This window comes from Microcaecilia unicolor, chromosome 6 (assembly GCF_901765095.1).
Source record: "Microcaecilia unicolor chromosome 6, aMicUni1.1, whole genome shotgun sequence".
NCBI classification, from domain to species: domain Eukaryota; kingdom Metazoa; phylum Chordata; class Amphibia; order Gymnophiona; family Siphonopidae; genus Microcaecilia; species Microcaecilia unicolor.
In genome coordinates, this window is record NC_044036.1 from 331,119,979 (window position 1) to 331,137,035 (window position 17,057).

At 42.5% G+C, this 17,057-nt stretch overlaps 1 protein-coding gene and 1 long non-coding RNA gene across 3 annotated transcripts in view; one reads left to right on the top strand and one right to left on the bottom strand.

The window, feature by feature from the left end:
- Window positions 1-17,057, bottom strand: part of PRKCA (protein kinase C alpha) — a 611,673-nt gene that overhangs the window by 462,944 nt on the left and 131,672 nt on the right. The gene's annotated exons all lie outside the window — the stretch shown is intronic.
- LOC115473475 lies at window positions 1,338-12,853 on the top strand. Its single transcript, XR_003942665.1, has 3 exons — window positions 1,338-1,349; window positions 10,195-10,199; window positions 12,786-12,853. It is a non-coding gene; the product is annotated as an uncharacterized LOC115473475 (long non-coding RNA).

The following is a 17,057-nucleotide window of genomic DNA, read 5'->3' on the forward strand; positions in this document are numbered from 1 at the left end:
TTGCATTTATTGCATTTGTGTCCCACATTTTCCCACCTATTTGCAGGCTCAATGTGGCTTACAGAGTTTTGTTATAACATAGTCATTCCAGGTTCACGAACACAATTGGTAATGTGCAGTATAACAGATACAATTGGAAGCATACAAACATTAAGTAAGGGAAGAAAGAAGGAAGGAAGATGTTAGGCGGGATAGTATAGAAGGTGGACTTTAAAAGCTGAATGGGTTGGTGAGGTAGTTTTGTAAGGCTATGAGTTCTCTTTGTAGGCCTTGTTGAAGAGATGTGTCTTCAGAGATTTGCGAAAGTTAGTTATTTCGTCCATAGTTTTCAGGGCTGTAGGTAATGCGTTCCATAACTGCGTGCACGTGTAAGAGAAGGTGGTGGCTTGTATTTTAGTCCTTTACAGTTGGGGAACTGCAGATTGAGAAATTTGCGGGCTGATTTTGTTCTCCAGAATGCTTAATGTGACGGACCTAATAAAGCAGGTTTTACTACATGCTTCTGTTTGCAGAAGGACATCTTCCTTTTCTTACCATTGGAAATGTCACGTGATGAAAAAGTTACTTAACCTTTAAGTGGAAATGCCCGAGAGAACACATCATTTATCTCTCTCATAAGAAAAGGAGGCAGAGATCAATTTTTTAAATTCCATGGGCTCGTTAAAACATTTCGCACTGACCACCAACATCAAAATCGACTTAAAGTGCATTTCTCACCAAGGCTTTCGTAAACCTCAAAAGTGAAGGGTTTATTTTATTTTTTTAAATGAAGTGAGTGGTTTGTGCACTGGGATGATCACCAGGGAAGTCTGGTTCAAATCCCACTGCTGCTCCTCGTAACCCTGGGCAAGTCACTTAACCTTCCATTGCCTCAGGTACAAACAGATTAAGTCCTCTGGTAACAGGAAAATACTTTCTGTACCTGAATGTAACTTGCCTTGAGCTACTACAGACAAAGATGTGAACTAAATCCAAATAAATTAATAAATATTAGTTCACAAATAAAAAAAATAGCATCGAATTGAAGCAGTGCAAAGAAAAGCTACGAGAATGGTAAGGGATTTGCGTTACAAGACGTATGAAGAGAGACTTGATGACCTGAACATGTATACTCTGAATGAAAGGAGAAACAGGGGTGATATGATACAGACATTCAAATATTTGAAAGGTATTAATCCGCAAACGAACCTTTTCCGGAGGTGCGAAGGCGGTAGAACAAGAGGACATGAAATGAGATTGAAGGGGGGCAGACTCAAGAAAAATGTCAGGAAGTATTTCTTCACGGAATAGTGGAATGCCCTCCCGCGGGAGGTGGTGGAAACGAAAACGGTAACGGAATTCAAACATGCGTGGGATAAACATAAAGGAATCCTGTTCAGAAGGAATGGATCCTAAGGAGCTTAGCCGAGATTAGGTGGCAGAGCCGGTGGCGGGAGGCGGGGATAGTGCTGGGCAGACTTATACGATCTGTGCCAGAGCCGGTGGTGGGAGGCGGGACTGGTGGTTGGGAGGTGGAGATAGTGCTGGGCAGACTTATACGGTCTGTGCCCTGAAAAGGACAGGTACAAATCAAGGTAAGGTATACACAAAAAGTAGCACATATGAGTTTATCTTGTTGCGCAGACTGGATGGACCGTGCAGGTCTTTTTTCTGCCGTCATTTACTATGTTACTATGTTACATCCAGACATCAAGGTTGCATCTCACGCACAGAAAAATGAGCTGAAGGTCTCTCTCCTTTATACCTTCTCATACCATTTCTCAGGCACAACTAGTTTACAGTGCAGCAAGAATGCATAAAAGCATTCAAAAATAACTCCCCAAAACTGATCATTAGAAATATTTCCAAAGCTGAATACACCGAATTTATCAAAAATGTCAAACTCTGCTTACTTCTTTGTGACCAAACTGCTTTCAAAGGAATCTTGCAAAATGCAACAAGAATTTGATAAGACCTATTTCTAAGTAAGCACTTCAAAACAACACTAAAGGGCTAATATCTCCCAAAGGCTTTAGTACTTCCTGCTGGTGTTTACTGACATTTCGAAGACGGAAGGCACACATGCAAAGAATAAATGCCATAATGGGTCAGACGAAAAGGTTCAAGTCTTCTATTCTGTTCCTTACAGCAACCAGTCCACAGTCACAAATACCCACCAGGATCCCAAAGGATAAGTACTGAATATCCCAAATTTACATGAAGAATGGTGATTTATGGACACCTGCTCCATAAATCCATAAAATCCAGCTATGCAAAACAGCTGCCAATAAATTCCACATTCTATTTTGCACCAACTGATTAAAAAATATACTTTCTCCAATTTGTTTTAAATATGTCTTACCTATTAGAATAGAAAGTTGCTTTGTAGGCCGCTACCTCAGTTATTGAGCCTAATGGGGCATCCGCCATCCTAACCTGTGCATAAAAAGAGGGATGGCCAACAGGAAAAAGGAGGTGATAGCGTCATTGTAGAAGTCTCTGGTGAGGCCCCGTTTACAGTACTGTGTGCAGTTCTGGAGACCGCACCTACGAAAAGATATAAACAGGATGAAGTCGGTCCAGAGGGCAGCTACAAAATTAGTAAGCGGCCTTGAGCACATAAAATATAGGGACAGGCTTATGAACCTCAACATGTAGACGCTGGAAGACAGGAGGGAGAGAGGAGACATGATAGAGACGTTTAAATATCTCAAGGGCATTAATGTACAGGAAGAGAGCCTTTTTCAACTGAAGGAGAGCTCTGGAATGAGTGGGCATACGATGAAGTTAAGAGAGAATAGACTTAGGCGTAATCTAAGAAAGCATTAGTTCACAGAAAGGGTGGTGGAGGCGTGGAATGGCCTCCCGGTGGAGATTGTGAATTCAAGAACTGTGCCTGAATATAAAAAGGGCATGGGATAAGCATATGGGATCGCTTACGAAAAGGAAGATTAGGGGTTACAGAGGATGGGCAGACTGGATGGGCCATTTGGCCTCGTCATGTTTCTCTGTTTCTATCATGCAAGTCTGCCCAGCCATCTTCCTCTCTTGTTCTCCACATCAATTCTCATATGTAAATCAACGACAACTCTGGATCTTTCCCATTGATCTCCCCAGTACTATCTTCCAGTTTACTGTGCTGTAAAAACCATATATTCACGTATAAGTCTATCTCATGTATAAGTCAAGGGAAGTTTTGGGAGACCCCCTCCAGCCCTTCCTCTCACATCTGGTTCTCTCCCTCCCCTCTGCCCCCTAACGTATCCCCCTATCTCTCAAGCCCCCCCCTCCCCCACCACTCTACCTTAAAATGTCTCTATTTAGAGGCTGCTGATAGCAGCAGGATGCGTGGCCTGATCCAGAGCCTAATGCATCCGGCCCCCTCTGATGCAACCTCCTGTTTCCGAAAAGGCAGGACATGTCAGAGGAAGTTCCAGGTCAGGCTGCAGGCAGTGGATGTGCGTTGTTGCTGTTGCCAGAAGCCACTCAACACAGAGAGAAAGAGGTATTAAGGAAGAGAGGGAACAGGGAAGGGGGCATGCTGAGGGAGAAGTTTCCCAACCGCAGCTGGGGGGGGGGGGGGAGGATGGGATGCTGGACCACAGGCAGAAAAGGGGGATGGCTTCCAATCAGATACCGCATACAGTTCAAGCTTCTCCTTCTTACCTACAAATGCACTCAGTCTGCAGCCCCTCATTACCTCTCTACCCTCATTTCCCCTTACGTTCCCGCCCGTAACCTCCGCTCACAGGACAAATCCTTCCTCTCAGTACCCTTCTCCACCACCGCCAACTCCAGGCTCCGCTCATTCTGCCTCGCCTCACCCTATGCTTGGAATCAACTTCCTGAGCCCTTACGCCAAGCCCCCTCCCTACCCATCTTCAAATCCTTGCTCAAAGCCCACCTCTTCAATGTTGCTTTCGGCACCTAACCCTTATACCTTTCAGGAAATCTAGACTGCCCCTATTTGACTGACTGCACATTTGTCCTTTAGATTGTAAGCTCCTTTGAGCAGGGACTGTCCTTCTATGTTAAATTGTACAGCGCTGCGTAACCCTAGTAGCGCTTTAGAAATGTCAAGTAGTAGTAGTAGTAGTAGAGATGCCTGCCTAAGAAAAATGACCCATGGATAAGACAATCCTTTTTAAAATGGCTTCATTTAAGAGTCTGAGGGGTCCTTTTACTAAAGGTGCGCCGAAAAATGGCCTGCGCTGGTGTAAGCGTGTGTGTTGGATGTGCAGGTCCATTTTTCAGTGCGCCTGCAAAAAAAGCCCTTTTTTTGGGCCGAAAATTGAAATGTAGCAAAATAAAAATTGGCAAATGTCCATTTTGGACCTCAGACCTTACCGCCAACTACTGAAAGTGGTAAGGTTTCATGCATTAACCAGGCAGTAATCATCAGTGCACATACATTACCAATTAATGCCTGGGTAGTGCCATGCAGTAGAAAATAAAAAATATATCTTCTGACGCGCATATAGGACGCACGTAAAAAATGGAATTACCAGCTGGGGCACGCAGTAGCCGGGCGGTAGTTCCAAACTGATGTGCGCTGGACGCGCGAAGGCGTCTATGCGCCTTAGTAAAAGGGCCCCTAAATTTCTCACCTTAGGATCTACAGAATCTTAGCGGAGATTGGGTGGCAACAGCGGTAAATGGGAAGCAAACCCGGTGCTGGCCAGACTTCAATGGTCTGTGCCCTGATCATGACTGGATAGATAGGGATGGGCTGCAGTGTAAATTTTAAGGGGTTTCAATGTTAGCTTCAGAACTTTTTGTACAAGAATAGTGCTGGGTAGACTTCTACGGTCTGTGACCTGAGAAACGACAAATCAAACTCAGGTACACATATAAGGTATCACGTACCATGTAAAATGAGTTTATCTTGTTGGGCAAACTGGATGGACCATACAGGTCTTTATCTGCCATCATTTACTATGTTACTCTTTGGGGTTCTACATGGAATGTTGCTACTAATTGCGATTACGGAATCTTGTAACTCTTTAGGATTCCAGAATCTTGTAACTCTTTAAGATTCCAGAATCTTCAGAACTTTTAGTACAAGAAGAGTGCTGGGCAGACTTCTAAGGTCTGTGCCCTGAGAACAGCAAGGACAAATCAAACTTGGGTATACATATAAAGTATCACATACCATCTAAAATGAGTTTATCTTGTTGGGCAGACTGGGTGGACCGTACATTTCTTTATCTGCCGTCATTTACTATGTTACTCTTTGGGGTTCCACATGGAATGTTGCTACTAATTGGGATTCCGGAATCTTGTAACTCTTTAGGATTCCAGAATCTTCAGAACTTTTAGTACAAGAACAGTGCTGGCCAGACTTCTATGGTCTGTGCCCTGATCGTGATTGAATAGATAGGGATGGGCTGCAGTGTAAAATTTAAGTGGTTTCGACGTTAGCTTCAGAACTTTTAGTACAAGAACAGAGCTGGGCAGACTTCTACGGTCGGTGCCCTGAGAAAGGCAAGGGCAAATCAAACTCGGGTATACATATAAAGTATCACATACCATGTAAAATGAGTTTATCTTGTTGGGCAGACTGGATGGACCGTGCAGGTCTTTATCTGCTGTCATTTATTATATTACTATGTTACTATACATGAGCATATAGGCTGGTTGTCAGTGGATAATCTCCTAGGACGAATGGAGTGGAGAATGAAGTGTCAGGGTAGTAAAAGCCAAGCATCCTTGACATAATTGCTACTCATAACGCAAAGTATAATAAAACAGATGATTTATTAAATTGCATATATGTGAGAGTTTTCCCAACTCCTGTACAGTGCTGTTTTCTAATATCATTCTATATCAGAAATCACCCACGACAGTGTATAATTCAAAATACATAAAAACAGTCCCTTAAAAGCCAGCCAAAATACAACATATTCAATTTATTTATTTTATTTTTCTTACATTTGTACCCCGCACTTTCCCACTCATAGCAGGTTCAATGCGGCTTACATATTATATACAGGTACTTATTTGTACCTGGGGCAATGGAGGGTTAAGTGACTTGCCCAGAGTCACAAGGAGCTGCCTGAGCCTGAAGTGGGAATCGAACTCAGTTCCTCAGGACCAAAGTCCACCACCCTAACCACTAGGCCACTCCTCCCCTGTTGCTACTATTTGAGATTCTACATGGAATGTTGCTATTCCACTAGCAACATTCCATGTAGAAGTCGGCCCTTGCAGATCACCAATGTGGCCGCGCAGGCTTCTACATGGAATGTTGCAAGTGGAATAGCAACATTCCATGTAGAATCTCCAATAGTAGCAACATTCCATGTAGAATCTCCAATAGTATCTATTTTATTTTTGTTACATTTGTACCCTGCGCTTTCCCACTCATGGCAGGCTCAATGCGGCTTACATGGGGCAATGGAGGGTTAAGTGACTTGCCCAGAGTCACAAGGAGCTGCCTGTGCCTGAAGTGGGAATCGAACTCAGTTCCTCAGGACCAAAGTCCACCACTCTAACCACTAGGCCACAATAACACTCACTAACATTTTAGCAAACAGAAAACTCTAGCCAATGGCTCATGGCAGACGGTACTACAGTCCAGAACATGAAATGTTAAATTTCTCCATTTCTTTCCATTTCCCTTTCTCCCATTTGCTTCTGATGACGTAATGCCACATAAGTACTCTTGATCATGTTTAAACGCAAGTAGTGATAATTCCCGACCTCACAGTGTGAAGAGTCACTGTACCTTCCTCCGCTCAGTGCTGGATGTTTACATCAGGAAAGCAACTGCATTAATCAGCGTCATGAATATTGCAATGGTGGTGAGAATGTATTACAGCACTCTGAGTGGAAGCCAGTCTATAAACCCTGAAGGAAATCTGCTTCCCTCAGATACCCAGCGCCTCCGATCCGTTACTTGAATATTTATTTATTTATTTGCTGCATTTGTATCCCACATTTTCCCACCTATTTGCAGGCTCAATGTGGCTTCCATACCGTGTTTCCCCGAAAATAAGACAGTGTCTTATATTAATTTTTGCTCCCCAAAATGCACTAGGTCTTATTTTCATGGGATGTCTTATTCAGGAGTAGTAGGGGAACTGTGGCGGTCGGGAACAGTATTGAAGTGGGGGGCGGTATCCTGCAGGAGTAGGCCGTGGCTTGCCTATCTGCCCACAGTGACCGCAGGACTCGAGCGGAGCAGAGCTGCCCTGGCTGGTCTGGGAATGGAGGGGTATGCACTAGGGAAGGTAGTGGAATGTGGGGCCGGGCTGCTCTGGCTGGGGGTCTTGGGAGGTTGTGAGAGGGCTTAGGGCGCAGGATCATCCCTACCGTATTACAAAGGTTAAAAAAAATTCTACGGTAGCTCCGTTCCCCGTTGGTGACGCTTTATGCGCTCCTCCTGTACATTCGCAACACTTTCCATCCTTCTAGTCTGACTTAGCCCTTGGGCAATGGAGCAGCGCCGAAAGGGCTCGGTTACTCATTTTCTTTTCTTTTATTATTTCTGCAAGGGGGATGTTCCTTTTCTTTCTGGGCTCACTTACCAGTAGTTGATCTTCACAAAAGCGTGAAGGAGGATGGTAGGAGTCCGCTGGACGATAGATTTTCCACCTCAGTCTTGTTTCTTGCATTTCTTTAATGTTATTTCATCTTTGGGTTGCAGCGAAAAAAATTAAGGTTTCTGTGTCCATGTCCCATCGGGGCCAAACAAAAACTTTGCTAGGTCTTACTTTCGGGGGAGGCCTTATATTTAGCAATTCAGCAAAACCTCTACTAGGTCTTATTTTCGGGGAAACAGGGTAGTACCGTGATGGCGATCGCCAATTCCGGAAACAGAAATACAGAGTGGTCTAGTGTTGATGTCCACAGATGATAGAGTATTTTAAGTGATCAAGGAGAGAGAGTTCGATTTTGTCAAGTTCTGGTAAGAGTTTCGATTGTGTTGCAGGGTTCAGGTGTTTAGGTTGGATCATCCTGGTATGCCTTTGTGAACAGGTTGGTTTTTTAACGATTTCCGGAAGTTTGTTAGGTCGTGCATTGTTTTCATGACGTTTGGAAGTGCATTCCATATTTGCGTGCTTATATAAGAGAAGCTGGATGCATATGCCGTTTTATATTTTAGTCCTTTATATTTATACTAGTAAGAGAGGCCTGTTTCTGGGAGAGATGAAACGGGCGCTAGCAAGGTTGTGGGGCAGGGGGAGATGGGGTTTGCAGCCTGTAGAAGCATGTTCAGGACTTAACAAGGATCTGGGGTTCCTAGCCCATTATAAACCATAAAGCTGTATTTGTCTGTTGATCACCCCACCCCTCACCTATCTACACCTATCCTGTTAGAATATCAATGATATGCTTTGATGTCCCCATGCATACCTCCGACCCACCCCCATCCTCCCACCCTGTCAGACTGTCATAGTAATGCTTGAATGTTTTCACTTATATACACTGTCAGCTAGCACATTTGCTTATTTCCGATCTGACGAAGAAGGGCAACCTTCGAAAGCTAATCAAGAAATGTATTAAGTTATGTCCAATAAAAAAAGGTATCATCTTACTTTTCCATGTTTTATTTTGTTTGATTTCTATAGATTCTACAAGGAATGTTGCTACTATTGGAGATTCTAGATGGAATGTTGCTACTATTGAGATTCTGTTGCTACTATTTGAGACTCTACATGGAATGTTAACGTTGCTATTCCACTAGCAACATTCCATGTAGAAGCCTGCCCTTGCAGATCAGCAACGCGGCCGCGCAGGCTTCTGTTTCTGTGAGTCTGACGTTAGTGCAGCTCCTTGTGACTCTGGGCAAGTCACTTAACCATCCATTGCCCCAGGTACAAATAAGTACCTGTATATACTATGTAAACAGCTTTGAATGCAAATGCAAAAACCACAGAAAGGCGGAATATCAAGTTCCATTTTCCTTTCCCTTCCCTATCCAAATCAAACAATAGACATGCTCTTATTACTTGGGCTTGCATCCCTCAGACTGGTTGGGTTTGGGAGAGATCTGAAGATACTAGTGGTGATTTGAAGTGCTGCTGGTGGGAGGGAGGCCAAAAAAAGTGGAAGAAGCCAACCAATACCCTTTAGTTTGGCTACAGCAGGTGAATAAAAGGAAGGAATGCTTAAGAAAATAGAAAACAGTGAAGACTTTGTATAGCGGGTCTATGACAGCAGTTATATAGAAATAGATATGAGACACAAAATGTTCTTCACAACTGTGCCCAAAACATCTAAATAACTAAAATCTGAGTCAACTTACTGCTGAAATTTCTGTTGAAATAGGTTCCAGTTTTGGATGAATTGAGTCCTAAAGAAGGTTCCCAAACCTGGTCCTGGAGGCACCCCAGTCAGTCATATTTTCAGGATATATGTTCAAACAAATCCGCAGTCAAGCGGAGAACTCGAACGCCCAACGGGAGAACACAGGTATAGAAGAAAGTGGGATGTTTGACCACGGCAAAACAAGACCTGGAGAGATGGATCTTAAAAATACTTGTTTATTGATGAAAAAAGGACTCGACACAACCGTTGTGTTTCGGCCGTTAGGCCTGCATCAAGAGTCTCGCTCGATGAAAAGGTCTTTTAAAAGACCCACTTCATAGATAAACACATTACGTGTCTCCTAACGCACGCATCAGCTGGTTTCTGGCGTTTGAGACCCACTATACGGAACACCGTCGAGCAAGACTCCTGATGCAGGCCTAACGGCCGAAACACAACGGTTGTGTCGAGTCTTTTTTTCATCAATAAACAAGTATTTTTAAGACCCATCTCTCCAGGTCTTGTATTGCCGTGGTCAAACATCCCACTTTCTTCTATACACATATTTTCAGGATAACCATGAATATTCATTGTGGGTATCCTGAAAATATGACTGGCTGGGGTGCCTCCAGGACCAGGTTTGGGAACCACTGTCCTAAGGGAACTGAGAACAAAGACTCAAGCTGATGCTCTTTCATTAACAGAGTAAACGGCAGCAGATTAAGACCATAACGGCCCAACCACTCTTCCCAAGATCAAGGTGTCCTCTTTGGATAGACACACATGCAAATCCCCATGTGGAACCCAAACACCAAGGCCCCACGTTTAGGGTTACAAATGCCACTTCATGAAGGTTACCTGTTGTAATGCACAACACCAAAAAAGAGCAAAATACTCCTCAGTTTCAGCAGTTTTCCAATAATCAACTGCATGGCACAACTTCAATCATGCTTCTCTTCACAGCTAACGTGACAAAAATCCCAACAGCCAAGACTGCATCACACTGAACTCCATTTACAAGTAGAATTACTCAACATGGCTCAAGACTCAAAAGGGAAAATATATATACAAAATATTTAACTGACTAAGCTTTAAAGGAACATAAAAGCTTTTTACCCATAAACAGTTTAATGACTAAATATACCATACAAAGGAATAATCAGGTGAGATTAGCAATTACACTTGTCATTAACCCAACTTGTATGTCACTATAATCATAAAGGCCTTAACGGCATCACTGGTCTCTTGTAACTCCCACTGATTGCAGGTCAGAAAAACTGCAACGAAAACCAAGCAACGCTAAAATGTAAAACTAATCCACTTATAAGAAGCAAATCACTAACACAAAGGGGAAAGGCTAATCAAACAAGTTTGATAAATGTTTTCAGCATTTCTGTTTTAATAAAAAAAGCCACACGTCGGGTACAGCAGTTCAGGATGTCTGTAACAATATCTGTCTGATTCATCTTTTCCTGCTTGGCTGCACATACAAAGTGGTTTGTCAGCAAAGCGATCATCTGTTTATAGCCGAGACCACATAAGCAATACAAATTACTTTCAATAATACAATACAGAATGAATACTGCACATTCCATGTGCTACAAAAACGTTCTACCAAGAATTTTCTTCAACTTGTTTTACAAAAATACCCTTCGACACGACCGATATCCCAACCATTCACTCCTTCCTGGTACAGAATTACATTTGGTACTGGGCTGCCGCCCACAACAGGTTGCAATATATTTGTCAACGGCAAAGCAAAGGAAGTTTTCAGTTTGAGTCTTATACTTTTCATCTGCCATCTCACCAGTATTCAGTGTGGACAACCTGACCAGATATGTTGGAAGATCCAAAGCACTAGAACTGAGAGTCCCAGTGACAAACTATATTTCTGGATTCTCATAACTATTTCTCAGTAGCTTACCAAAGATTCTACATATAGCAATCCACATTTGGGCGCACTGCTGAGATGTGCATGCAATTTAACTGCTTAGGGCATCTTTTGTAGCCATCCAGAGGTGGCTACAAAATTAGTAAGCGGTCTTGAACGCAAAAATTATAGGGACAGGCTTATGAACCTCAACATATATACGCTGGAAGAGAGGAGGGAGACAGGAGACATGATAGAAACGTTTAAATATCTCAAGGGCATTTATGTACAGGAAGAGAGCCTTTTTCATAAGTACATAAGTATTGCCATACTGGGAAAGACCAAAGGTCCATCGAGCCCAGAATCCTGTTTCCAACAGTGGCCAATCCAGGTCACAAATACCTGGCAAGATCCCAAAAATATACAAAACATTTTATACTGCTTATCCCAGAAATAGTGGATTTTCCCCAAGTCCATTTAATAACGGTCTATGGACTTTTCCTTTAGGAAGCTGTCCAAACCTTTTTTAAACTTCGCTAAGCTAACCGCCTTTACCACATTCTCTGGCAACGAATTCCAGAGTTTAATTACACGTTGAGCGAAGAAAAAGTTTCTCCGATTCGTTTTAAATTTACTACATTGTAGTTTCATTGCAAGCCCCCTAATCCTTGTATTTTGGAAAGCATAAACAGACGCTTCACATCTACCCGTTCAACTCCACTCGTAAGCCCTCCAGCAACAGAAGACAACCTCTAGTGTACCTAAATGTAGCTCACCTTGAGCTACAACTGAAAAGTGTGAGCTAAACCCTAAATTTCTTCCTGTTTCCTCTTTTTAACATAATAAAGTTTAGTTGTGATGTAAAGTGTTAGTCATTTAAAGGCCTGCGCTCTGCCAGTGATCCGGCACAGTGCAAAGACAGTCAATGCATAGACAAAAGGCTGAAAAGGGGTGAAGACGACTGAGAATTTGAAGGAAGGAGGACCAATGTCACCGGCTAGCCAGTAGTTATTTGAAATCTTTTCAAGCATATCTTGGGGGAGGAAGGGGTTTGGGATGTTCCAATTATGCACAACCTAGGTAGATGTTAGTACTGCCCCTTTCATGAAACTTGAGACATCTTTAAATCAGAAGATGCAGAAGATTCAGGCAATAATTTACGTGTGTCCTTCTGTCAGACTTCCGAACTGCCCACATGATTACTGAATTCATTTTGAAGGGACGGTCCAGAGAAGAAGACAAGATCACAGACATTCATATCAAGGACCGGGCCTCGACTACAAACATCTGATATCTCCCTAAGACACATGAGCCCAAATTAAATTGATTTTTTTTGAACTAGAAAAGTTACACTGTGACTTCTTTGTCATGCATGCTACCAGACCATTCATCCATCAGGCTCGATTAGAAGTAGGACAAACAGCCCTGGTATCAATGAAACTCGTTTAATATAAAAGGGAAGACGTGCCATATTGATCATTCAGCAAGATGCAAAAATGAGTCAATTCAGTTAACTGAACATTATAGGGAAAATGAAGAGAGAGAGAAGTCAAGTATCGATGGGTAAGTTAATATGCACTGCGGTGTCACTAATCCAACTGCCCATTACTTCAACATCATAGGGATGGCAGATTTAACTGGAAACACCACCTACAAAAATACTACTTGTGATTTGTATGGGCAGCAAAAGACCCAAATAATCTCATGAACCCATCTACCTTACATATAATGAAGAGGAAAACGACATTGACCGAAGGGGTGGTTACCAAACAACTTACAAACTACCTCAACAAGTTCTCCATACTACATGATTCCCAATCAGGATTCCGGTCAAATCATAGCACAGAAACAGTGTTAATTACCCTAATGACCAAATTTAAACAAATTATTGCAACCGGCACCAATATACTCATCTTACAATTTGACATGTCAAGTGCCTTTGATATGGTAGACCACGAAATCCTATTACACATCCTCGAATACTTTGGAATCGGAGGCAATGTTCTAAACTGGTTCAAGGGGTTCTTAACCTCACGCTCATATCAAGTCACATCAAACTCAAATACGTCTGCTGCATGGACAACCTGACAGTGGAGTACCGCAAGGATCCCCCCTCCTCACCAACCATTTTCAATCTACTGATGACCCCCCTGGCAAAACTTCTATCAATTCATAACCTTAATCCATATATATATATGCCGATGATGTAACGGTATATATTCCATTCAAAAAGACATCAATGAAATCTCTAATGAAATCAGCCAAAGTCTACACATCATGAACACCTGGGCAGATGCATTCGACTAAAACTGAACGCAGAAAAACTCAATGCCTCATACTAACCTCCCAATACAACACGAAGAAATTTACGCCATTAACACACCTAAACTAACTTTGCCAATCTCAGAAACTTTAAAAATCCTTGGAGTCACTATTGACCGCCACCTAACACTCGAAACTCATGCGAACAACACAACAAAAAAAAATGTTCTACTCCATGTGGAAACTGAAGAGAATTAGATCATTCTTTCCAAGATCTGTCTTCCGCAGTCTAGTGCAGTCACTCGTACTCAGTCACCTGGACTATTGCAACTCAATATACGCAGGATGCAAAGATCAAATACTGAGGAAACTTCAAACAGCCCAGAATACAGCAGCCAGACTCATCTTCGGAAAACCAAAATACGAAAGTGCAAAACCCTTACGGGAGAAACTACACTGGCTACCACTCAAGGAACACATCACTTTTAAAGTATGCACTTTAGTCCACAAAATCATTCACGGCGAAGCCCCTGCATACATGTCTGATTTAATAGACCTGCCACCCAGAAACGCTAAAAGATCGTCCTGAACCTTCCTCAATCTCCATTTCCCTAAGTGCAAAGGCATAAAATACAAAGCACTGCATGGATCGACCTTCGCATACAGGAGCACACAACTCTGGAATACACTACCACGCAACTTGAAAACGATCCACGAACTGACCGACTTCCGCAAATCACTGAAGACTTATCTCTTCGAGAAAATCTACGGCAAGGATCAAAACACATGAAACCCATACAATTTAATAAATACGCACCTACACACTCTCTCTTGAAGTCTCCTCTCCCGCACTCCAACCAATCCTAAAACCCCACCCACAGATAACATTATTAGACCTTAATGTCCCCCGATACTGTTTTGTCCCCCTTTCAACTCGCCACTGTTATATTCCGCTGTTTCTATTCCGAATGATATCCCGAATTACTCTGTCTTTTACAATTCTTCCTAATGTAACCTATAAGCGCACTGCAACCAACTGTACTCCCACATACTCCGCTGTTCCATCCCCAAATGAGGGTACTGTATTTACCTTGTTTTCGATAACTCTTCACAATGTAACTCAGAATTGTACTGCAACCAATTGCACTTCCATCATTCACAATGTATTGTAAGCCACACTGAGCCCGCAAATAGGTGGGAAAATGTGGGATACAAATGCAAATAAATAAATAAATAAATAATCTATCTCCCACCTTAACCTCCTCTCTCTATCACCTGTTTCTACCTACCTACCCATCCATTTACTACCCATCCATCCTTCTATTATGTATACTTAATTTCCTACTTTATACAACAAAATCTGTGTTACCTATTACTGTGTAAGCCGCCATTGAGCCTGCTTTAGTGGGAAAGTGCGGGATACAAATATAATAAAAAATAAATAAATAAATAAATAAATATAACCTTCGTCTATTAATGACGACATAGTGAATGGACCTTCAAACTGACCAATCTACAGAATAATAGGCTAGAGGTCAAAACTAATGCAATTAATTTCATACAAACATACCATGGCAGGAGCGAGAGCACAATGTACTCCCATCACCACTTTGCAATCAGAGTCTCACAGCAGCCACCTATTGTATTTGCAGTAACTGTATGTCATCTCTTCTGTCAGGGACAGGAAGGGCATTTTAACAGAAACAAAGACAATGCACTGTTTATGCAGCAGAACAGACAATGCATTCTGTGGAATCACTGAATACCCTTATTCAGAGTGCTGATACAAGAGACTCATATTGATCCTCATTCAACCAAAGCATTTGGAATATATTTCCAGAGTACATTTTTTAAAACTCAGCCGAACACTTTCTTGATACCAAAGTTGACTTATCTGTTAAACCACATCACTCAACTTCAAAAACAAGGATTTTAAAAAAGTGACATTTACAGTGTGAAAAACCACTAGTTATTTAACGGAGTCTCCCACGGATGGCAAACTATGAATTAATAGTTATTGACTAGCCCGAGATGTTGCTATTATCAGGGTCAACTCAACCATTAGGCAACCAGTTAGGTGAGCTGGTTGATGTAGTGTATCTAGATTTTCAGAAAGCTTCTGATAAAGACTCCTGAGAAAGTTAAAAACCCATGGGGTAGAAGGCAGTCCGTCTCATCTGCCCGCAACCTCGGAGTCATCTTCGACTCTTCCCTCTCCTTCTCTGCCCATATCCAGCAGACAGCCAAGACCTGTCGCTTCTTTCTCTACAACATCAACAAAATTCGCCCCTTCCTCTCTGAACACACCACCCGTACTCTTATCCACGCTCTCATTTCCTCTCGCCTTGACTACTGCAATCTGCTCCTCACTGGCCTCCCACTTAACCATCTATCCCCCCTTCAATCCGTTCAGAACTCGGCTGCGCGTCTCATCTTCCGCCAAAACCTTTATGCGCACATCACCCCCCCTTGTCAAGTCTCTTCACTGGCTTCCGATCAGACACCGCATACAATTCAAGCGCCTCCTACTAACCTACAAATGCTCTCAATCTGCAGCCCCTCACTACCTCTCCACCCTCATCTCCCCATACGCCCCTACCCGTAACCTCCGATCACAAGGCAAATCCCTCCTCTCGGTACCCTCCTCCACCACCGCCAATTCCAGGCTCCGCCCTTTCTGCCTCGCCTCACCCTATGCCTGGAATAGACTCCCTGTGCCCATACGCCAAGCACCCTCACTGTCCATCTTCAAATCTCTACTCAACACCCACCTCTTCAATGTCGCTTTCGGAATCTAACATTGTACCTAGTAACCTAGACTGTTCCAACTATTGATTGTCTACTCCAATTATTGCTTGTCTGCTCTCCTTGTCCGTCTTGTCCTCTGGATTGTAAGCTCCTTTGAGCAGACACCGTCATTCTTTGTTTATTGTACAGCGCAGCGTAACCCTAGTAGCGCTCTATAAATGTCAAATAGTATTACTAGTAGTATTATGGATTAAGGATTGGTTGATGGATAGAAAACAGAGAGTAAGGTTAAATCACCAATTCTCTCAGTGGAGGAGGGTGAATAGTGGAATGGCCCAGGGATCTGTACTGGGACCGGTGCTATTTAACATATTTATTAATGATCTGGAAATGGAAACGACAAAAAAACTATTCAAAGTTGTTAAAATGTATGCGGACTGTGAAAAATTGCAGGAAGACCTTAGGAATCTGGAAGACTAGGCATCCAAATAGCACGTGAAATTTAATGTGGACAAAACCAAAGTGATGCACACTGGGAAGGATAATCCAAATCATAGTTATTTGATGCTAGGGTCCACCTTAGGAGTCAGCACCCAAGAAAAGAGATCTAGGTGTCATCGTGGAGAATATCAGGCCAAAAAAACAAACAGAATGGTGGGAATTATTAGAAAAGGGCTAGGAAATAAGAAAGATTATTATAATACTACTACTACTACTATTTAGCATTTCTATAGCGCTACAAGGCATACGCAGCGCTGCACAAACATAGAAGAAAGACAGTCCCTGCTCAAAGAGCTTACAATCTAATAGACAAAAAATAAATAAAGTAAGCAAATCAAATCAATTAATGTGAACGGGAAGGAAGAGAGGAGGGTAGGTGGAGGCGAGTGGTTACAAGTGGTTACGAGTCAAAAGCAATGTTAAAGAGGTGGGCTTTCAGTCTAGA